We start from the raw sequence: 23,607 nt of genomic DNA, 5'->3' as shown, positions 1-23,607 counted from the left end.
TTTAAAGATGAATTGGTTTTCTTATTTGCAAATACGTTCTAGATATGATGAAGATTGCAAGACAGAAGGTCTTTATAACACTTTGACTAATTTAGATAAAATTTTAACAGGTTCTGATGACTATGTAATTAAAAAATTATATGGTTATTTACTAGAGGTAAAATTGGAAGAAGAACAAGTTAAAGAAACAATGATAGCATGGGGGGAAAATTTTGGTTATGGAATTGATTTAGAGAAATGGCAAAAACTGTGGTTGCAAAATTATAAAATGACAATGTCAACAGCATATAAGGAAAATTTGTATAAGATGTTTTACAGGTGGCATCTACCCCCGATGAGAATAGCCAGAATGTTCAAGAACAAATCTGAAAAGTGTTGGAAATGTCATCAGATACAGGGCTCATATTACCATATGTGGTGGACATGTGTAGAAGCTAAAAGATACTGGACTAAAATCCACACATGGTTGGAAAAAATGACAAAAAAAACACAGAGACTTTAAACCAGAAATTTTTTTATTAGGAATTGTGCCAGAAACATACAATAGAGAATTGAGATATTTGATTGTGAATGTATTGACAGCGGCTAGAATTGTGTTTGCTAAAAACTGTAAAAATGAGAAAATACCAACGCAAGATGAAGTTATTAAGAAAATCATGGAATGTGCTGAAATGAGTAAATTGATATTTGAAATTAGAGAACAAGAAGATAAACAATATTATAAGATATGGGATTTATTTTACCAATGGCTAGATACTAAAACATGGAAATGAAATATGAAATATAAAATGAATGTTATAATATAATATGTGAAAATAATTTCTTTTGGAATGATAATGCCATTGTTAGATAAATGACAAGGGAGGATAATGATATAAAGATATATATTAAGTAGATAATATGAGAAATTAGATAATTTGTAAAACGAAGCACAAGGGATTTGTAACCGACTGACACACTGTTTGCAATTGTAATGGATGATGGATGTTTTATGTTTTGTTTGTTTAAAAAATAAAAAAAATTCAAAAAAATATATCTTGCAAGTGTTTTGTGGTTTTATATCCCAGATACAAGGAATATAATCTTATATGCATAGACACAGGATTATATTATTTTTGCTGTCCATTCATGAGATATGGACAAATATCAGACTTCCAGGGTCTATGTTATTTTTTAAAACAGATCATCAAGGTCTACCAACCAGAGTTACAGCGGATATAAAAAGTCTACACACCCGTTAAAATGCCAGGTTTTTGAGATTTAAAAAAACCAGACCAAGATAAATCACTTCAGAATTTTTTCCACATTTAATATAACAAACAAGCTGTACAATTCAATTGAAAAACAAACTGAAAACTTTTAGAGGAAAAAACAATTAAAAATGTAGAATAATGTGGTTGCATAAGTGTGCAACCCTCTCATAAGTAGGGATGTGGCTGTGTTCAGAATTCACCAATCACAATCAAACTGATGTTAAATAGTAGTCAATACACATCTGCCATCAATAAAGTGACTCTGATCTAGCCAATATAAAGTTCAGCTGTTCTAGTAATATTTCTGACATTTACTCTGTTGCCTCTTACAGCAAAAGCCATGGTCTGCAAACATCTTTAAAAGCATCAAAGGGATTGTGACTTATTTCTAGGATCTTACCCAATAACTCCAAAACACAGGATGCAGTGAACCAATGCTCTTTATTGATCAATGTTTCTATTACAGATATTTGGCTGGAAGTGGACCCTGGACTCCTGGACCATGTCTTAAGTACCTGGGAGCCGGAGCTAAGGTAAGGAGGGGTCAGGGGAGGATCTAGGTGGATGTAGAGTTAACCCTTATCATACCTGGGATGGTGAATGGTGGGCATTTATACTTAACGGGGAACTCATTGTTGCAAGGTATCAGTCAGGAGAAAGGTACAAAAACATTTCCAAGGCGGGGGGCGGGAGCAGCTGTCAAGGAGGAAAGCTGTGGAAGGCGACGCTCCGTTATAGAGTCGCTTCTTCAGTGAATTCCAACTGATCAGTGGACTTTGTGGAGTCCCAGATTCCTTGGAAGGGGATCGGAAGAGGCGCTCTGCGGTGTAGCTCTTGGTGGCGGTCGAGAAAGCGAGCGGCAGAAAAACCTCGGAGAAGCTGATCGGGGGAAGGAGACGGCCTGTAATAGCGGCTGCAAGGAAATGACAGCGGACAGCTGGACGACGATAGCGGTGGAATAGCGGGACAATGGCGAGACTGACCTGGTTTAAAGCGAGCTTGGCAACTTCATATGAGTGATCCAGGGTGAGAGATCTACCCGGAAGATTTCTAAAGAGGGAAGAGAAAGAAAGAGGCCCCAGGAAGGAGGAGGGTAACCAGAGATCCCTCCAAAAGATAGCGGTGAAAGGCAAGTTTGGGCGTAAAAGAGCATGCACAAGATGGCGGTAGCGTCTCCGAGTGCTGCGTGAGGATGGACGGCCTCGGGCTTCAGGGGGTTACTACAGGGGCGCTCGACCATCAGCGACACCTGGTTTGGCCGGAAGAGTTCAGGGCGAGGATTTTAAGACCTCCTCGCCCCTCAGCGTATCGGATTAGGCTCGGTTTACACTCGGGCGCATGGGGCGCATGGGGCTCGCTCGGCTCGGCTGCGGAAGGCTGTAGCCGCGGCGGCCTTGGGCGTTGGCGTTCGGCTGGGCACGGCGAGGCTGGAGGCGCCGGAGGAGCCTGGGGGAGTACTGAGGAGCGCCGGAGGAGCCCGGGGGAGTGCTGAGCTTGGGGCGAGGAGTTGGAGACCTCCCTCGCCCCTCAGCGTGTCGGATCCGGCTCGGCTCGGTGTGTCGGATCCGGCTCGGCTCGCCCTCGGGCGCATCAGGCTCGGCTCGGCTCAGCTGCGGAGGGCTGTGGCCGCATCGGCCTTGGGTGTTGGCTCCTGAGTGTGGCGAAGCCAGAGGAGCCGGAGGAGTCAGGGGGAATGCTGGCTTGTCGGCCGCCCACTGGTAGCGCTCGTGGCGGCGAAGAAGATGAAGGAGAAGGCGGTGGTGTGATGACATGGCAGCCTGGTAGTGAGCGGGAAGATGGCCCGCTTGAAATTTTTTTCACCTGCCCCACCTGGAAATCTCCACGGCAGTCCCTTGGAACCGGGGATGGTGGAATTGGCATCAGCAGGGGTGCGAGACCGGCCCTGGGACTATATAGGGCCGCAGCATACCCCATTAGAAACACTGGACGCTTGGCCAAACACCGGCACGAAGGGGGCTGCTGTGGAGGAAACGGAGAGGGGCACAGGCAGTTGCCTGATGGAGATGTGTGACCCCTCACGGAAGACCTCTAACGTTTGCAGAAGACCTGGAGGCCTCTCATGGTAGTTAAGGGAGGCTGGGGTCTGGAAGCAATTATGCTTCCCAAAAAACTGAGGAAATAGGTTTGGGGGCGACAGAGGGGCATCCCTCCGTCGCATTAATACCTATCTCCCCCTCCTCCCCACCCTTCCCGGGCACTGCATATGTTATGAAACGGGCTTACCAGCTGCCCTGAAATTGAAAGGGTTCTCCTATCCCCCCCGCACTTTCCTTTTCCCTCTTTTCCCTTCTATCAGAACTATTACTCGAATATGATCTGCGAGTATACGACTATGCCAGAGACTATTTACATCTCTCTTCCTGGACTGATTGACCGACTGATAGCTTTCGACTCTCCGACTTTGGTTAGTCAATGAGGCAACATCTGAGGGGGACTTTATTACATCTTGACTGTACCACTGGGAGGAATACTCCATTTTGATCTAAGGTCATTTGTAGGCCACTCGTCATGTGAGGGTGAGTTGGATGTCAGTCCTATTGGATTGTATCTGTCAGGACCCTTCCCGCTGTCGTGATAGGACAGTGGAAGTACCAGTGCACCTCATTGAACAATACCTGTATGTTACATCTTTTGTGAGACCCGTTTATGCTCCGTGCCTCCATCGTTACACCTGGAGATGTATACGACATTGGACCTTCTTGCACTGCGATATTCCCCCCTCTTGCAGATGTGGCCCTCCTCCCTATCAAGGGCCTACCTCAATGACAGGTTTTGGGACCTGGAGAGGTGGCATGTGAAAACTAGGGGGTTGAGGGTTTTTTAAGTCAAATTTTTAGTTAAATTTTTAAGGGGTTCTAGGGAGAGGAAGGGTTTGATTGGAATGTGGGCTGTGGGCATGGGGGATAGCCCACTAAGGGGAGGGGCGGGCCTGGCAAGGAAGCACGGCGTGGGAGGTGGGGATCCCGGGGTCGAGGGGGGAGTCAGAGTTTGTCCGGATAGTGCTTTGAACATCACTACCGTGAGTGGGAGGGGTAGATATGGCAGGAGCAGGGGGCCATATCGAGTTAGGGGAGGGCACACCCGCTGTTTACGAGCGGTGGCGCGCTCCGGCCCCCAAGGCTCCACCCGTTCCCCAGGTTGCACAGACCCTCAGGGCCCGGCCCTCCGGCTGATGCTGTGCAATGCCAGGTCCACAGTAAATAAAGCCCCCCTCACCTGTGATCTTATTGGTGAGGGGGGAGCGGACCTGGCAGGTATTACGGAGACCTGGTTGGGCCAGGAGGGGGGGTTCCCCTCGTTGAAATGTGCCCGCCAGGTTTCCTTGCATTCCATCGGCCGAGGCCACAAGGCAGGGGCGGGGGAGTAGCGGTTATTATTAAAGAAGGTCTGAGACCGAGGGAGGCCACTATTCCTCAGACGGCCGGCTGTGAGTCCCTCCTTGTGAAGTGGGGTCATGGGGTTCAGATGGGTTTGCTGATCACGTACCTGGCTCCCTGCCACGTGGCAGCAGCCCTGCCCAAGCTCCTCGACGTTATCGCCGCGGTGGCAGTTGATACCCCCAGACTTACGGTCATGGGGGATTTCAACCTGCCATCCATGGGTGAGACGTCGGAGGTGGCTCAGGAGTTCATGGCTTCCATGACAGCTATGGACCTGACCCAGTTAATTCATGGCCCTACCCACACGGGGGGAAACACGCTGGACCTGGTTTTTGTCTCTGGACAGTGGTTGAGAGATCTTGAGATAGGGGACATAGTCACCAAGCCCTTGTCATGGTCGGATCACTCTCTCCTTCGCCTTGACCTTCGAACCACTATACCCCATCGCAGGGAGCCAGAGCCGGTAAATTGGTTCCACCCCAGACGCCTGATGGAACCTGATAGGTTCCAGATGGAGCTTGGGCCATTTCCCGAGGGTCTGGCACACGCCTCGACCAGGGACCTAGTGGCCGCCTGGGATAGGGCGGCCGCTGGAGCTCTGGATCGGGTCATGCCTTTGCGGCCTCTGACCCGGTGCCGATCTCACCTGGCTCCTTGGTTCACTGAGGAGCTGAGGGAGATGAAGCGCCGGAAAAGACGCCTAGAGAGTAGTTGGAGGGCCAGTCTTTCTGAATCCGACCGGACACTGGTAAGATCTCATATTAACAATTACCTAGTGGCAATAAAAGCAGCAAAATGTACATATTTTGCTGCTCTTATTGCGTCATCAGATAATCGCCCGGCCGCTCTGTTTAGGGTGACCCGCTCCCTGCTCCACCAGGAAGCGCGGGAGGACCCCTTGGAGGGTAGAGCCGAGGATTTTGTTCAATATCTGTATGACAAAATCACTCAGATTCGGAAAGATCTGGACTCCGACTGGGTAATTCCAGGGGGGATGACTGAGGCAGGTCTTGAGAATGTTACCTGGGATGAGTTTGATCATGTGACCCCTGACGACGTGGACAGGATTCTGGGTGGACTGAACGCGACCACATGTTTATTGGACCCGTGCCCCTCCTGGTTAGCGCTGGCTTCCCGGGAGGTGACGCGAGGCTGGCTCCAGGGGATTATAAATGCTTCATTGGGTGAGGGTGACTTCCCCGCCGCCTTGAAAGAGGCGGTGGTGAGGCCTCTCCTCAAGAAGCCTTCCCTGGACTCGGCAGTGTTGGCTAATTATCGTCCGGTCTCCAACCTTCATTTTGTTGCGAAGGCTGTTGAGAGTGTGGTTGCGCGACAGCGCCCCCAGTACCTGGATGAAATGACGTATCTGGATCCGTTCCAGTCGGGCTTCAGGCCTGGGTACAGCACGGAAACGGCATTGGCCGCGTTGGTTGATGATCTCTGGAGGGCTCGGGACAGGGGTTGCTCCTCTGTCCTGGTCCTATTAGACCTCTCAGCGGCTTTTGATACCATCGACCATGGTATCATGCTGCACCGGTTGGAAGAGTTGGGGGTGGGAGGCACTGTACTACGGTGCTTCTCCTCCTTTCTCTCCGACCGGTTGCAGTCTGTGTTGGCAGGGGGGCAGAGGTCGACCCCGAGGCCCCTCATATGTGGGGTGCCACAAGGGTCGGTCCTCTCGCCTCTTTTCTTCAACATTTATGTAAAGCCGCTGGGCGAGATCATCCGTGGTTTCGGGGTGAAGTACCACCAGTACGCTGATGACACCCAGCTGTACATCTCCACCCCGGACCACCCCAACGATGCCCTTGAAGTGATATCCCGGTGTCTGGAGGCCGTGAGGATCTGGATGGGGAGGAACAGGCTCAAGCTCAACCCATCCAAGACCGAGTGGCTGTGGTTTCCGACGTCCCGATATAGTCAGTTGACGCCATCACTGACTATTGGGGGCGAATCGCTGGCCCCCACGGAGAGGGCTCACAACTTGGGTGTCCTCCTGGATTCACAGCTGTCTTTAGAAGAGCACTTGACGACCGTGACCGGGAGGATTTTTCATCAGGTTCGCCTGATTCGCCAGTTGAGTCCCTTTCTGGATCGGGACTCCCTACACACAGTCACTCATGCCCTCGTCACTTCCCGCCTGGACTACTGTAACACTCTCTACATGGGGCTCCTCTTGAGGAGCACCCGGAGGCTCCAACTGGTGCAGAGTTCGGCCGCGCGGGTGGTTATGGGAGCAACATGGCGCTCCCATGTGACACCTCTCCTGCGCGAGCTGCACTGGCTCCCGGTGGTCTTCCGGGTGCGCTTCAAGGTTTTGGTCACCACCTTTAGAGCGCTCCATGGCTTAGGACCTGGTTATTTACGGGACCGCCTACTACCACAAACAGCCTCCCACCGGCCGGTACACTCTCATAGAGAGGGGCTCCTCCGGGTGCCGTCAGCCAAACAATGTCGACTGGCGGCCCCCAGGGGGAGGGCCTTCTCTGTGGGGGCACCCACTATCTGGAACGAGCTCCCCCCAGAGATATGGAGGATCCCGGATCTGCGCACTTTCTGCCGTGCTCTTAAGACCCTCCTATTCCAGCAAGCCGGCCTGGCCTAATTTTCTCCCCTGTTTTAAAATTCTTTTAAATTGAAATTTTAATCTGTTTTAAATTATTGGGATTTTTAATTGTCTCGGGCTAAATTATTTAATCTGGTTTTAATTATGTTTCTAACTTTTGTATCTATGTATTTTATTTTGTGCCTGTTCACCGCCCTGAGTCCTTCGGGAGTAGGGCGGTATATAAATTTAATAAAAAAAAAAAAATCATTGCATTTTGACAGATAGTATTGACGGAGTAAAGGGGAAAGACCAAGGAGGTTTCTTTTTCTTACTGCTTATAATTTGGAATCAAGAAAACAGATAATCCGAAATTGGCGACTGAGAGTAAAGTGCTGACAAATCGGAGGATACTGACACTGTGAAGAGAGACTAAATGCTGAGTAATACAAAAGGAGGCAAGGGAGACATCTGCTGGCTAAGAAGGAACTAGAAAAACCTACAGAAGAGGAAAAGGGTATTTTAAAAAGGACTTTAAAAACTATATTCAAGAAAGAGGGAGAAAACTTGGGAAATAATTAGTTACTAATTCATTTATAATTTATAGAGAGATTGAATATAATTGTGGACGTGGTTGTATTTATAGTTTTATAGTTTAGTACTTAAATATATAGAGGAAATTGGTTGGAAACTGTCTTTATTATTACTCTCATTATTATTAATTATTGACATTATTGATATTATTAATGCCATAAATGATGACTTATACATTCTATTGTTAATGAATTTTTGATACTGATTGATGTTTTGGATCGATAATTTTGAACTGTAGATTGATATAAATATTTAGAAATTATAAGTTATTGAACTTAGTGTGCTAAGAGTGTGCATAATATAAGAATAAGTATAGATTTGGTGATAAACAGGAAAGGAATAAGCTAAGTGACATTTGGGGTGTGCTGGAGGGAAACAAGAGGACTGTAAATAAGTGGGGAGGTTGGTTTAAATTGGTGGCAGCGATGACGAGCATACCTAACTTAACGAGGATTGGTACAGGAAGGAGGCAGGTAGTCCAAGCTACGACAGTGGAACTGAGTCCAGCAGGGCAAAGATCCATAGAAGAAATGATGCAAAGGGAAAGATCAAATTCATTTAAGGATCTACAGTTAATGCTGCAATCCATGCAAGATGTAATGCTGAAAAATCATGAAGATCTGAAAAGAGAGATAGGAGAAGTGAGGAGCGATACCGGAGAACTTAAAGAAAAGATGAAATCGATAGATGGTAAATTTGAATGCTTCCAACAGCAAATTATGAAAAATGAGCAAAAATTACAAGAGATGGAAGAAAGAATGGGAAGGGAAGAAAAACGTGTGGATGAAATGAGTGGAAAATTAATGCAAGCTAATAAAGAACTCGAAATGACAGTTATCCAGTTAGAAACAGAAAAGGCAGTCCACTACATACAATTCCAGAATGTGAAAGAAGATAAAGGTGAGGATTTACCGGAAATGATGGCAGATCTGTTGGCAGGAGCTCTAGGACTTGGTAAAGAGGAAATGGCAAATTTGTAATTGCAAATGAAAGGTGTCGATAAAGCCCAAGTAGCCGCCCTGCAGATCTCGAGAAGAGGTGCCTGGGTGGCCCAAGCAACGGTGGTAGCCACGCTACGTGTTGAGTGTGCCATGATACGGCTGGGAAGAGGCTTGCTCTGCCTTTCGTAGGCCATAGTTATGCAGGCCTTGAGCCAGCGAGCTATAGTGGAAGATGATACCTTAGCGCCAAGATACCTTAGCACTGAAAGGAAATGAATAACAATTCTGATTTCCGGAACGGAGCTGTCCTGTTAACATACTTCTTCAAGGCTCTGCAAACATCCAAAGAGTGCCAGTGTCGTTCACTGGGATGTTTAGGCCTAGGGCATAAGTCAGGTAAAACAACTTCCTGGGCCCTGTGAAACCAGGTGTTGATTTTTGGGAGGAAGGTGGGATCCATCCGCAAAACGACTCCGTCGGAATGAAATATGCACAAGTCCTTGCGTACTGAAAGGGCCGCAAGTTCGGAAACACTATGAGCGGGGGTTACAGCAACAAGGAAGGCTACTTTGAAGGTCAGTAATTTGAGACTGGCGGATGGTAGACAGCCCCCTGGCACAGGGAGATCCGATCTGGAGGGACGATTGATTGACAGACTCATGAGGTCCGCGAACCATGCCCGTCGAGGCCAATATGGGGCGACGAGGATGACTTCTGCACTCTCCTCCAAGATTTTTCATATAACCCTCGGTATCAGGGTATCGGAGGAAAGGCATAAAGGAGGCCTGGAGGCCACTTGCAGTGGAAGTTGTTGGTCCCCTCGGCCCCCGGTGTCCAGAATCTGGTGAAGAAGCAAGGAACCTGAGCATTCTCCGGACTGGCGAATAGGTCAATTTGAGGATGGCCAAATCGGGTTGCAATTTGCAGAAAAAGAGTGGGATGCAGTTGCCACTCCGCCTGGTCGATCGTAGTTCTGCTCAGCCAGTCTGCCCGGGTGTTGGAGGTTCCTGATATATATTCTGCCTGCAGAGAAAGCAGATGCCTCTCCACCCACAGTCCTAGTTCCGCGGCTTCGCTCATCAGAATCTTGGAGCGAGTTCCTCCTTGCCGGTTCATGTGGGCTTTTGTCATGACGTTGTCTGTCCGGAGAAGCACGTGGTGCCCTGACAGCTGATGTTCAAAGTGGCGGCGCACAAGATGGGCAGCGCGCAACTCCAAGCAGTTGACATCGTTGAGAAGGTCCCTGGGTGACCATCACCCCTGAGTGACCTGGGAGTTTAAGTGAGCGCCCCATCCGAACAGGCTGGCGTCCGTGGTGAAGACCAGGCATTGAGGCTCGTGGAAGAGGGAGCCCTTTGTTAGAGCTGCAGATGTCCACCAGCTGAAGGATTTGAGTACTTTCGGGGGGACCCTGATCCGAGTATTGGTGTTGCTGGTACCCGCATTTTGGCTTGGCAATAGAAGCCACTGAAGTGGTCGTGAGTGCAACCTCACCCAAGGGACGATTGCCAAGCATGATATCATCTGGCCCAACAATTGAGAGAGCAATAGTAGGGGTGCCCTTTTGAGAGTCTTCACCTGTTGCACCGTGGCCTGGATGTTGGATCGTCGTTCCTGCAATAGGAAGACTAGGCCGGACAAGGTGTCGATGCAGGCCCCGAGGTGGACCAATTCGGTGGAGGGCGTTAGCTGACTCTTCTCCCAATTCACGGTGAAGCCGTGTTCCTGAAGATCACTGATTGTTACCTGGAGATCGCGTTCTGCCTGTTGAAATGAGGAAGACTGAATTAAAATATCATCCAGGTAGCATTGAAATCTGATTGGTGATGCTCTTAAATGAGCCACCACCATATCCAGGAGTTTGGTAAATGTATGGGGGGCAGAAGAAAGTCCGAAGGGTAAGGCCCTATATTGAAAATGAGCCCCTTCGTAACAGAATCTGAGGAATCTCCTGTGAGATGGCCTGATGGGAACATGGAGGTAAGCCTCCCGGAGATCTATTGATACCAAGTAATCTCCTTGTCTGATGCCGCCCAGAAGGCTATGCAGAGAGTGCATCTTGAAGCGTCTGTACCATATATGTACGTTCAGGTGTTTCAGATCCAATATAGCTCTGCTACCCGCCGATTTTTTCTGCACCAAGAAAAGAATCGAATAGAAGCCGGCACCATGATGTTCCGGTGGGACTGGTTCAATGGCCTGAATGGTCAGGAGGTGCTGGATTTCAGCTCCCATTAGAGCTCTCTTGGAAGGGTCAGTAGATGCAGAACAGCGAATGAAACACCGTGGAGGGTCAGATATGAATTCCAAGGTGACCCCAAGGGAGACCGTTTGAATTGCCCAGGTATCAGTGGTCGTAGAGCACCAGATGGTAGCGAAATTGGCGAGACGACTGCCAATGGGCTCTTGAAGAGAGGGATCACTTATTTCTATGGTAGGGGTGAAAATTGGAGCCCTGGAAGGGTCGCCTGGACTGAGGCTGACGCGTTCGCTCTCTGATGGGCTGCCTGTCATGGGACCTGTCGGCAGATTGATTGAATGATCGCTGAAAGGACGGGGATTGGAACCCGGGATCCGAAGATCGAAAGGACTGTCTACGATAGGGGAAGGCAGACCATCTATCGGAGCGTCTGGAGACAAAGGGAAGGACCTTTCTTTTGTCCCTACCTTCAACAAGGATCGGATCCAAGGGCTCCCCGAAGAGGGAGCCGCCTTTGAAGGGCGCTGCGGCCAAACGCCATTTGGTTCTCATGTCCGCTTGCCAATGTCACAACCAGAGAAGATGTCTAGACATGATGTTGGATGCCAGGGCACGCGAAGTGAATTTAGCTGAGTTGAGAGTCGCATCCGCAGAAAATTCTGTAGCTGCAATCAGCTTATTGATGTCCTGGTGCAGGCAAGAATCCTCTGGTGACACTCTAGCCTGCATCTGACACAGCCAAATAAGAGACATTCTGGTGAAGAAGGACGCTGCTGTAGCCAACTTTATAGCCCACACAGCTGCTTGGTGGGTTTTATGGGTTGAAATTTCGACCCGTCTGTCTTCTATATGAAGACCTTCAGCTGCATCAGATGGGATGATGCTAGAAGAGGTCAGACTAGCCATGGGAACGTCGACCGCGGGAAGCGGTCCTCGAGCTCCTGCTCCACTGTATATAGCTTTCTGTCCAGGCCACTAGGAGTTGAGATGGAGCCAGGTTGGGCCCATTGACGCTGGACGATGTCAATGAAGAGTTTAGGCGATGGAATGGCCTCTTGTTCAGTAACAGCTTCGGTGAAAAGCATCTTGTTGGAGTCGCGAGGATCCGAAGAACCCTCCGTGTGTGCCATTTTGACTCCCATGTTGGCTATGGCCTTTGCCTTATGTAATAAGGTCTTAAACAATTCATAACGGAATAGACCCGTGGAGAGGGGTCTATCTGATGAGGTTTCCTCCTCCTCCCCAGAAAGACTGTAGTCAAAGGCGTCTTCCTCATCCATAAGCGACCAATCGCTGTGATGAGAAGGGGAGGGGGAATGGGTGGCGAGTGATGAATCACTGTCCAAGTGGAATGAGGCATGAGAGGGTGGTTGTTCCTGAACTGATGCCGATAACGGAGCCAAAATGCCTCTTTGAGTGAGAGCCACATCAATGCCTCTAGCCACGGTTTGCGCAATGAGATTGCACATTTCCTGTGGTATGCCAGAACTGTGGCCCTCCTCCGGACGGAGCCCCGCCACAGTAGGAGTGAAGGTGGCAGATGGTTTTGAGGTACGTGGTTGCCTAGGCGGTTCCGAATTGGAATCAAGTCCTTAAGAAAAAACCTCCCTGACCACCGCCTGGTCCTCCTGTCCCTCAGTGGAAACATTGGGAGACCAGGATCCTGGTGGGTCTGAGGGGAGGTGCCATGCCCCAGGGCCGAGGTAGGGGGTGCTGCCACTGTAGAGAGAGAAGGTGCTTTGCTGGATTCTGCCCTCTTTTTGGCTTTCTCAATTGTTTGGTCAAGACCAGATGGGGTGTTGGTCCTACCTGAGACGCACCTTCTCGTTGGGTGGAGACAGCAGCCAGGATGGGTGTGGTCATCTGTTAGGCCGATAGACTGAGCCCATCAAATTTGCTAAGTCCCGCCCTTGTTACCGGGCAAGCCCAGCTTTTGGTGAGCACAAGAAGACAGGCTCGGCGTGTGGGACACCAATAACAGAGCAAAGAAAAGAGGCAGATGAGAAACCAAAGGGCCAGACTGGCGAAAGAGAGGGAGGGTCTGGCTGCTGTCTCCACCCAACGAGAAGGTGCGTCTCAGGTAGGACCAACGCCCCTTCTCCATTGTGGGTGGAGACAGCAGCCAGGATGGGACATACCAAAGATCCACGTCCCTACAGTCGGGTGGGACCAGTCTGGTCCGAAGTACCCTCCCCGGAGACAACCCGCTGTAACACTCTACGACCAAAGGCGGCATCTGCTGAAGCAAATTTGTCCAATTTATAGTGTTGAATGAATGGAGAAAGCTATGTCCACGTAGCCGCTCTGCATATTTCGAGCAATGAGGCCTGAGTAGCCCAGGCTGCCGATGTCGCAGCGCTGCGGGTAGAATGCACTGTCAGTCGAGGAGGTCTCGGGAGAGATCGTAATTCGTATGCCTTGGATATCGTCTGACGGATCCAACGGCCAATAGTCGATGAAGTCACCTTGGAGCCCAAGGATACCGGTAGGAAAGAGACAAAGAGGGATTCCGTTTTACGGAGATCTGCCGTCCGCTTAATATAGATCCGCAGGGCCCGTCGGACATCCAAAGAGTGCCACCGTCGTTCGAGTCTGTGGTTCGGACGAGGACAAAAGTTGGGCAGGATAAGTTCCTGCATGCGATGGAAAGTGGTATCAACTTTAGGTACAAAGGTTGGGTCCAGGCGGAGAACCACACGGTCGGCATGGAACACACAGAGGTCCTCCCAGATTGAAAGGGCGGCCAATTCGGAAATGCATCGGGCCGAGGTGATTGTAACCAAAAAGGCGACTTTGCACGTCAAGAGGCGAAGGCTAGTCGTGCGCAAAGGCTCGTATGGGGCTGACGTAAGGGAATTTAGAACAATAGAAAGGTCCCAAGTTGGATACCTATGCAACACAGGAGGGCAAAGGTTTGTAGCTCCTCGTAGGAATCGGCGGATTAAAGGGTGTTGTGACAAAGAGGATAAGGATCCAAAGGTAAGGACCGATGTAATCGCTGCCACCTGTCTCCGCAATGTGTTGGGGGACAGTCCTTTGCGAAGACCCTCCCGTAAGAAAATGGACGTTGACTTACCTGAACATCCTTTTTCGGAACGCTGCGTATACACTCCAGCATTGGGTTCAATCCTCTTTTCTGACAGCAACTGAGAGACCTTTTCTTAAATTAATATCCTACTCTGTGCTCTCACCACGCCCCTTTTGCACTCGAATCCCCAGTCTTGAACGAAGACACAGCAGGTGAACCACAACAAACTTTATTATTACAAAAAAACCATAGAAAACTCCAACAAACCACAACCAACAAATAACCAAAGGGAGGGAAATGGAGTGTATACGCAGCGTTCCGAAAAAGGACGTTCAGGTAAGTCAACGTCCATTTTCCAGAACGCTGCTACTACACTCCAGCATTGGGACATACCCAAGCCTAAATCACAGGGCTGGGCAAACACCACCCCCATCAGAAGAACTAGCAACAACAGATTGCAACACCCGCCTCCCAAAGGACGCCTCTGCGGAAGCGTACGCATCAATGTGATAATGTCTTATGAAAGGAGATAAAGATGTCCAAGTGGCTGCCCTACATATATCCAGCACCGACGCCTGGGTAGCCCAGGCCGCTGAAGTAGCTGCACTCCTAGTAGAGTGTGGCAGAATTCTCGCTGGAACCGGACGAACCTGCTTCTGATAAGCAGACGAAATACAGGCCTTGATCCAACGACCAATCGTCACTGACGACACCTTACGACCCAATGACGTAGGATGGAACGAAACAAAGAGGGCCTCCGTCTTCCGAAACGACGCCATCCGACGTATGTAACGTCTCAGGGCCCTGCGCACGTCAAGAGTATGCCAAAAGACCTCACGGTCATGTCTGGGAGAAGGGCAAAAATCCGGTAGAACCAGTTCTTGAGAACGATGAAACCAAGAATTAACTTTGGGTGTAAACACAGGATCAAGCCGCAGCACCACAGTATTAGCATGAAAAACGCACAAGTCCTTCCGGACGGACAACGCTGCAAGCTCAGAAATGCGTCTGGCCGACGTGATCGCAACTAGGAAAGCAACCTTGAATGACAGGAACTTGAGAGAGATGGAACCAAGGGGCTCAAACGGCGGAACTGTGAGAGCTTGTAAAACCAGAGACAAATCCCAAGAAGGGTAACGATGAACTGTAGGGGGTCTCAGGTTCGAAACTCCATGAAGAAACCCTCTCACCCACGGATGATGAGACAATGAAGTGTACGGAGGGAAGGACAACACCGTGGCCAAAGCAGCCACCTGACGTCTGAGGGTAGCAGGAGACAGACCCTTGTCCAACTCCGACTGGAGAAACCTCAGAACATCCTGAATTGTAGCGGACGTCGGATCCACATGAGCAACCGCACACCATCGGCAAAAGGCCCTCCACGAGGCTTCGTAGATTCTGGTCGTGGACGGACGACGAGCAGCCTGAATGGTTCCAATCATGTCATCCGGCAGACGGCCCTTCTTCAGGATGATGCGCTCAAATGCCAAACGGCCAACTGTAGCCACTGGGGCTCGGGATGGCGGATTGCCCCGACACAAGACGATCCTGTGAGGAGGGATCACCCACGGCTCTGCTAACGAGAACTCCACCAAATCTGCGAACCACGGTCTGCGAGGCCAATGTGGCGCCACCAGCAACATCTCTGCCTTCTCCGAAATCATCTTCCGGATCACTCGTTGAATCAACGTTATGGGAGGAAAGGCGTACAGCAGACCGGCCGGCCAGCGACACCTCAGAGCGTTCGTCTCCTCCGCCAGTGGAGTCGGATAGTGTGAGATGAACCGGGGAAGCTGGGCGTTGGCGGGGCTGGCGAATAGATCGACCACCGGTTGTCCAAAGTGAAGTGAAGCCTCTCGAAACAGCCTGGGAAGAAGTTGCCACTCGGCTTGATCTATCACTTCCCTGCTTAGCCAGTCCGCCCGGAGGTTGGCCGTCCCGGAGATGTGGTCTGCCTGAAGGGACCTCAGATGCCGCTCAACCCAATTGAACAGACGGTGCGACTCGAGCATCAAGGTCTGTGACTTCATCCCCCCTTCTCGGTTTATGTGCGCTTTGGCGGACGTGTTGTCTGTGAGTATGAGTACGTGACAATCCTGTATCAGTGACCGGAAATGTAGCAGGGCAAGTCGAACCGCCCGTAGTTCTAGAAAATTGATGCTGTGGGCACGCTCCTCCGGAGTCCATTGCCCCTGGGCTACGTGGACGCCCAAGTGGGCCTCCCACCTGTGAAAACTGGCATCGGTGGTGATCACGACCCGGTCTAGGTCCAGGAAGTAGCAGCCCTTCCTGACGGCGGGGGACTTCCACCAAAGCAGCGACAGCTGGACCTGTGGCGGCACGATGACCTTCCTTACCGAGTTGGAGCTGGCCTTCCGGTGGAACGGGAGAAGTAGCCATTGTAGAGGACGGGAACGTCTGCGAGACCACGGCACTATTCGGAAACATGAGACCATCTTCCCCAACAATTGGGACAGGGTTAACAGGGGCACCGACCTCCGGGCCAACACCTGGTCCAGGAGCGACTTGATGCTCCTCTCCCGTTCCGGCGACAGGAAGACTTGACCCTTCCCAGAGTCTATCACCGATCCGAGATGTAGAATAGAGGTCGAGGGGACGAGATGGCTCTTGTCCAAGTTGATGGTAAACCCGTGCTCCCGGAAGGCCGAAATCACTCGTTCGATGTCCCATCTTGCCTGCGTCCTGGAAGAAGATAGTACCAGTACATCGTCCAGATAACAAAGGACTCGAACGGGCACGGCACTGAGGGATGCTGCCACCTCCGCCACCAGCTTGGTGAAAGTCCTGGGGGCCGAAGAAAGTCCGAATGGCATTGTACAGTACTGGTAATGCTTGCCCGCATATTCGAATCGCAGAAACTGTCGATGCGAAGGAAGCACTGGAACATGCAGATAAGCCTCTCGCAAATCCACCGACTGCATCAGATCCCCTTGGCGAACCGCTGCAAGGATCGAACGAAGAGAGTGCATCTTGAAACGACGGTAACGTACCGCCTGGTTTAAGTCCTTGAGGTTGAGGATACCCCGGATGCCTCCAGAGTTTTTTGGCACTAGAAACAGAATCGAATAGAACCTGGACCCCTGTTGTGCTAACGGGACCGGTTCTATCGCTTTGATCTCGAGCAAATGTGATATCTCGTTTTCCATCAGCGAACGACCGTCCTCTGAGAGAGAAACAGGGCATCGAATGAACCGCCTTGGAGGGCAACTCGTGAATTCAATTGTCAGACCCTCCGAGACCGTGCGACGAACCCACTCGTCCGACGTGGAACGTTACCATTGGCGGTGAAAGGATTGGAGACGCCCGCCTACGGAACCAAGGGTCGGTGAGTCATTTGCCCCTTCGATACGGTCTGAAACTTGACCCACGGTAGGGACGCTTAGAAGCGGTCTGGGGTCTGCCACGGTCCCTGAGCCTCTGTCTGTCCATGAAACGGTCAGACGACTGGAACGACTGTCGGTAGGTAGAGGGGCCTCCCTGCCCCGAGAAAGGACGAAAGGGCTGACGCTGTGTATACGGGGTATAACGTCTATCCTGTTTGCGAAAGGAGGTTGGCAAAACCTTCCGCTTGTCTTTGTCCTCCACAAGCACAGGGTCTAATGCCGCCCCAAATAAAGTAGAGGCCTTGTACGGGGCTGCCGCCAACTTCCACTTGGTTTTGACATCGGCCTTCCATGGACGTAGCCAAAATAGACGCCGTGACGTGATGGAAGCCGCCAGTGCTCGGGAGGCAAATTTGACAGAATTTAGCGGGGCATCCGCCGAGTACTCAGTGGCTGCTATGATCTTGTTTATATCGTGATGTAAACGAGTGTCCTCGGGAGGCAGCCTTTCTTGTAGTTGTCGCAGCCAAATCAAAGCCCTGTTGAAAAACGAAGTGGCTGAGGCCGTCCTGACAGTCCAGGCTCCAGCCTGATGGGATCTCCTGAAGGCCAGTTCGGTGCGTCTGTCCTCAGATTTAAGTCCTTCAAGTGGATCAGACGAGACCATAGACTGGGAAGTGAGGCCCGCCACTGGAGCATCCACCGTGGGCAATTCCAATAACGCCTCCAACTCGGGTGCAGAACAAAACAATTTCTTGTCTAGATTGCTTGGTGCGGTGGAAGAACCTGGTTGGCCCCAAGGTGCCTGCAATACATCCGTGAACAGTTGAGGGCACGGAATAAAGTCCTTCTCCTGCTTGACTTGCTTGAACAGGGCATCATGTGGACCGGCCTCGGGCATAGTTGCCGGGAGCTGAGCCCCGACAGACCCCAAATTAGTTGTTAAACGAGCCTTGTGGAGGAGAGACTTGAATAATGCAGGACGAAACAAGCCCGTGAAGGCCGGAGAATCAGGAAGAAGTCCCTCATCTTCCGAAAACTCGAGGTCCTCGGGGGCATCCTCCTCGTGGGCGGAATCGTCAGACGAATCAGACTCTCGACGAGCAGGAGAACGGGTCTTGCGAGACCCCGAGACCGCCAGTGTACCCGAAGAAGTCCCTGGGGAGGACGACTGTGCCGCTGTCTGTGCCCCTGCCGCCATAATCGATGCCAGAGCCGTGGAAAGCATCGACTGGAAGTCATACTGAGAAGTAGGGACAGGTTGGTCCACCATTCGGAGACCCGCTGCTGTGGGTGTGAAGTTGGCAGACGGTTGGCAACGAGGGGACGGAAAGGATTCCAGACCCGCTGAAGAAACATCCGGCATCGATTGGGAAACACCCCTCTGCCATGCCAAAGGTAAAGGCAGGGCTCCCCCTTTCCGAGCAGACAGGTGTAGATCCGGACAGCTGAGCAGGATCAGCAACTCAGGGAGTAGACGAGGCTGTGGCTAGTTTGGCTTTCTCACATTGCCTTTCCAAGGCCTTATGACGTCTGAGAGCGTCCTTGTCGGCCGAAGAGGAGGACTTAGAAGACCTAGACTTGTGACCGCCAGAAGCGGGACGTTTACCCGTCTGTTTCTTGCGGGATTTGGTAGTTCTGACAGGGCTGGTTTCCTGATCACTGTCAGACGAGAACGAACAATCCGCCATGTTGACTGTTTCTACGCCAAAGAGGCGTGGTGGTTTTTTTTTTTTTAAATAATATATTTATTTATTTAGTTATATGATGGGCACAACTTGCACCGTAAACGGAGTAAATCAAACTCAATCACAAACAACTTGCAATTTGAGTTAATGCAGGCCCTGCGCTCTACCCAGATGATCAGGTAGGTATCACGCACAAATTGTTATGTAAATACAGTAGCACGGGCCACCATGAAGTGAAGGGGGCAAGAGTCTTGAATACCCCCCCTTTTTTTCTTAAAACTCTGCTCTGTCTGGCCCCCCAGGCCCAAGACAGGAAGGCCACAAGTCCAAAGTGCTGCTCTTTAGCCTGGTGGTGGGTGAGAAAATGGCGGCCGCACGAAGTTCAAAATGGCCGCCGCGCCGCACTGACTCGGGTAATAATGGCGCCCTGCCCACGCGGTCTCTGAGCTGCCTTTAAGGTTCCCTTGGCGCCTCTGCCACAGACGCCGCGCAGGGAGTGATTCACGGCCCCTTAAATGTACCGGGAGATTGGCGAGCCCCAACAGCCACGCCGCGCCCCCCCCCACACGGTTACTTGAAGACCGGCTGCCTGGCATCACTCCGGTCGATTAGCGCAGCGCCGCCCGCAGAAGTCTGACGGGACGGTCGCTGGTTGCGGTGGCAGCAAGCCTCACTCCTGTCGTCCTGAGCTGGGCCGCCGCCCTGCGCTCATCGGAGGCGATAACGGCAGTCGGGAACGAGCCTCCCAGTCCCGAACCTGCCGCTTGAACTACTCTGCCGGATCCGCCCCGCAGGGACAGAAACCGGCGGTTGATCACACGCTGGAGCGAGAGGTCGGCACGACCCAGATCCCTGGGCGCGAAACCGACAGCCAGCTGATAAATGAGACAGCGTAGCAGTCAAAGGCAATAAATCAATAAAAATCTACTCCACCGGGAAAAAAAGGAAAGGGACTAATCAAAAATAAAACAAGGCCTAACGCAACTCCTAGAGCACAGAGAAAAACCCTCTCAGTCTGTCAGCAACTGAGAGAAAGACTGGGGATTCGAGTGCAAAAGGGGCATGGTGAGAGCACAGAGTAGGATATTAATTTAAGAAAAGGTCTCTCAGTTGCTGTCAGAAAAGAGGGTTGAACCCAATGCTGGAGTGTAGTAGCAGCGTTCTGGAAAACGAGAATATTAACACCAGGCACAGAAAGACTTCCAAGTGGCCGAATAAATCCGGTCCGTAGACGGCCTTCTCGACGCCTGAATAATGGAAATCACGTCTGCAGGGATGCTGACCTCCCCAAGCGCATGCCGCTCAAGCGCCAAGCGGTCAGATGGAGCCACTGTAGGTCTTTATTATACAAGAGGGGAACTCTCGGGCTGATGCTGCAGCAGCCGCTGCCCTTACTGCCCCTCCTGATCTCTCTATTCTCTCCTTGTCCCCTATCACCCCGTGGGCTAGCCACTCTTACTTTCACCAAAATCGTAAGGCCTTAATGAAACAATTCTCTCTCTCTGCAACGGAGGCCTCTGCTATTATTCAACAATGCCCCACTTGCAGCTTACAAGCGCACTCTGTCCCCCTGGGGGTCAACCCCCGGGGCACGGAGAGTTGTCAATTATGGCAAATGGATGTCACGATGTATCCATCATTTGCCCCCTGGAAGTATGTTCATGTTTCTATTGATACATGCTCAGGGTTTATTATGGCCTCCGCGCAGAGGGGTGAAGCCACCAAACATGTTATTAATCATTGTATTCGGACTTTTAGTATTCTGGGCAACCCCAAACAAATAAAAACGGACAATGGCCCTGCATATACTAGTGCTGCCTTTGCACACTTTTGCCAACGGGCTAATCAGACCCTAAAAAAGGCCCTTGATGCTCATATAAAACAGAAAGGGGAAAATACCCCCGGCTTGCCTGGAATACAAAATAACTTGAACCTTGTCTTGTTTACCCTCAGCTTCCTCAATGTTTCTAGCACCCCCAGGTCAACCGCCGCAAGTCAGCACTTTTCTGCTTCTCCTACAGACTCTCCACGACCGCAAGTTTATTATTGCCGTCTTCCAGATCCTACGTGGAAAGGCCCGGCCTCTCTTGTCACCTGGGGTCGGGGCTACGCTGCAGTCGATGACAATGGCAAAATTATATGGACTCCTGCTCGCTGTGTTTGTCCATATATGGTCACTTAACCATGTCATTGTGACCAGTGATCCAGGGACATGGGCCAGCAACGCATTTGTGAGAGATTTGAATAAAGCTGCTTTACTTCTCAATAAAATTAACTGTTGGATTTGCATGCACATCCCCTCTGATGGGAAAACAGGCTTGGCGCTTCATAGTGTGCTTTTCAACGAGACCGGATGGACGTTCCTGTGGCCCTACACAACAGCCCTGCTTAACCACACGTATGCTGTCCCTACCCGGATTTTAGAGCCAGCCCGTTTTTGCTTCAGCAGCGCCGGCCTGTCCACTAATGCCACGTACATGGGGACTTATACCAATTGTTATCAGACCATTACATGGAACTCAGCGGCCAGATGTTCGCATACAAAAAACAATCTGACAAAAGTTACTAACACCAAAAACAACACTACAGAATACATTTCCAATCAATGGACCAATGTCAGCACATACTGGGCTTGTTCCAGTATGGAAACCATTGTGACATTCGCCAATATTTCCTCGAGGGCCGCCTCCGCAATAAGAGGATCACCACGGATGATCAACCACTGACACTGGGTGGCTCATTAAAAACTCAGATATCCAGAGGCATCTTGCCTAATCTCGGGGTGGCAATCAACTATCGGGATCTTCATTTACTAAATAACTGGACAGTACATATGTTCAACGAGACTATCAAGGTGCTGAAGCTGATGAACAAAGAACTGGCTGAAATCAGGGAGGTGGTCTTACAAAACCGATATGCCTTAGATATTATGCTAGCCGCTAAAGGAGGCGTTTGTGCCCTCATACACTCACATTGTTGTGCCTATGTATCTGATTATCAGTATAACATCACTCACACCATAGAACATATGGAAAACATGATCAAAAACAATCCCTTATCATCCGATGGATCTGGCGCCATTGACATCTGGGCTGCCCTTTGGTCATGGCTCCCGGATGGTTCTTGGTTAAAATCAATTATGCCAACTATTGTATCTATAATCGTATTGCTTGTTTTGCTTTGTTGTTGTGTCCAATGTCTCCCCTCCCTTCTGCAAGTGTGCAAAGGTTTTATTCCCTCCAATAGGAAGGACGTCCTGATAAGTGAAACCAAAACCCTTCTGGAACTGGAGGAAGCCAATCTCAACAAAACAGAAAAGGAGGAGATGTGGGAATATTTGTATAGAAATATACTTGCATATTAGAATTATCCGTAGGCCTTGCCACAGCAGGGAAATAGGATGTTGACGTCATCTGGAAAGTCCCGACTGCTCAGGCCAAGAAATACCTACATGATTATTCTTGTACCAGCCTGGGAAGGGTCGTGCCAGCCTGGGAAGGGTCTACGTAACTACTATAATATGAGTGTATGCAACCCGATCATGTAACCACCCCCAATCCCACCTTGCTATGATGCTGTATAATGAGCTTGATGAATTTCTAATAAAAGAGGGTCACGGAGTCAGCTCTGGGCTCTCATCCCGAGATACATGCTTGTGTGTCTCATTTCTCTCATGGGAGACCACCACACAAAACTGTCAGGTTCCAAATTAATAACGCAAATAGAGGAATATGGAAAAGTAACGGGACTTAAAATTAATAAACTCAAAACAAAGGCACTAACAAAAAACCTTACCAAGCAGCAGGAGAAAGAATTAGAAGGCAAAATGGGTAGCCAAACGACAAAAAAAAAAAAAAATTTAGGAATATGGTTAACAAATAAAGGTTCATCGATCAAAGAAGACAACTATAATAAATTAATACTACAGATAAAGAAAGACTTGGAAATTTGGAGCAAATTACAATTATCCTTTATCGATTAAAATGAACGTGCTACCATGATTACTATTCTTATTCCAAGTAGTGCCCATAAAATTAGGATTTTTTTTTAAAAAAAATCTAAATAAATTAATAGTGAACTATATTTGGCAGGGAAAAAAATCAAGAATCAAAATACAATCACTGCAAGATAGTAGAGAAAGAGGAGGATTTGGACTCCCAGATTGGGAAATCTAGTATAAAGCAACATCACTTATATGGATCAAAGACTGGATGGAATTACTAAATAAAAGAATTTTAACATTAGAGGGATATGATTTACAGAGAGGGTGGCACGCCTTTTTATGGGAAGGAAAAAAAAAGACAGAATAACTATTTTCAACGACACTTAATCAGAGATGCACTATTACAAATATGGCAAGGGATAAAACAGAATCATTATGATGAAATTCCAGAATGGTTATCCACATTGGAGGCACAATTCTACCCAAATGCATTAGACATTGGCAAAATGAAAAGATATAAAGATTTGTTAAATAGTCAAGGGGAATTGAAAACAAGGCAGGAATTAAAAGAACAGGGTACAGACATTGATTGGTGGCCTTACATGCAAATAAAATCTAGATATAAGACAGATTTGACACAATATGGATTCCAAAGAGAAGTACACGAATT

General features: G+C 49.8%; 1 protein-coding gene across 3 annotated transcripts in view; it reads right to left on the bottom strand.

Moving 5' to 3' along the window:
• The window catches only part of DCAF7 (DDB1 and CUL4 associated factor 7), a 245,675-nt gene that overhangs the window by 90,398 nt on the left and 131,670 nt on the right, over nt 1–23,607 (bottom strand). The gene's annotated exons all lie outside the window — the stretch shown is intronic.

Source organism: Pituophis catenifer, unplaced genomic scaffold (assembly GCF_029215685.1).
Source record: "Pituophis catenifer annectens isolate HBS135680 unplaced genomic scaffold, rPitCat1.0.hap2 SCAF_5, whole genome shotgun sequence".
In the NCBI taxonomy this organism is placed as follows: Eukaryota; Metazoa; Chordata; class Lepidosauria; order Squamata; family Colubridae; genus Pituophis; species Pituophis catenifer.
Note: the sequence above shows the minus strand (reverse complement) of the source record. Positions and strands in the feature narration are given on the sequence as shown.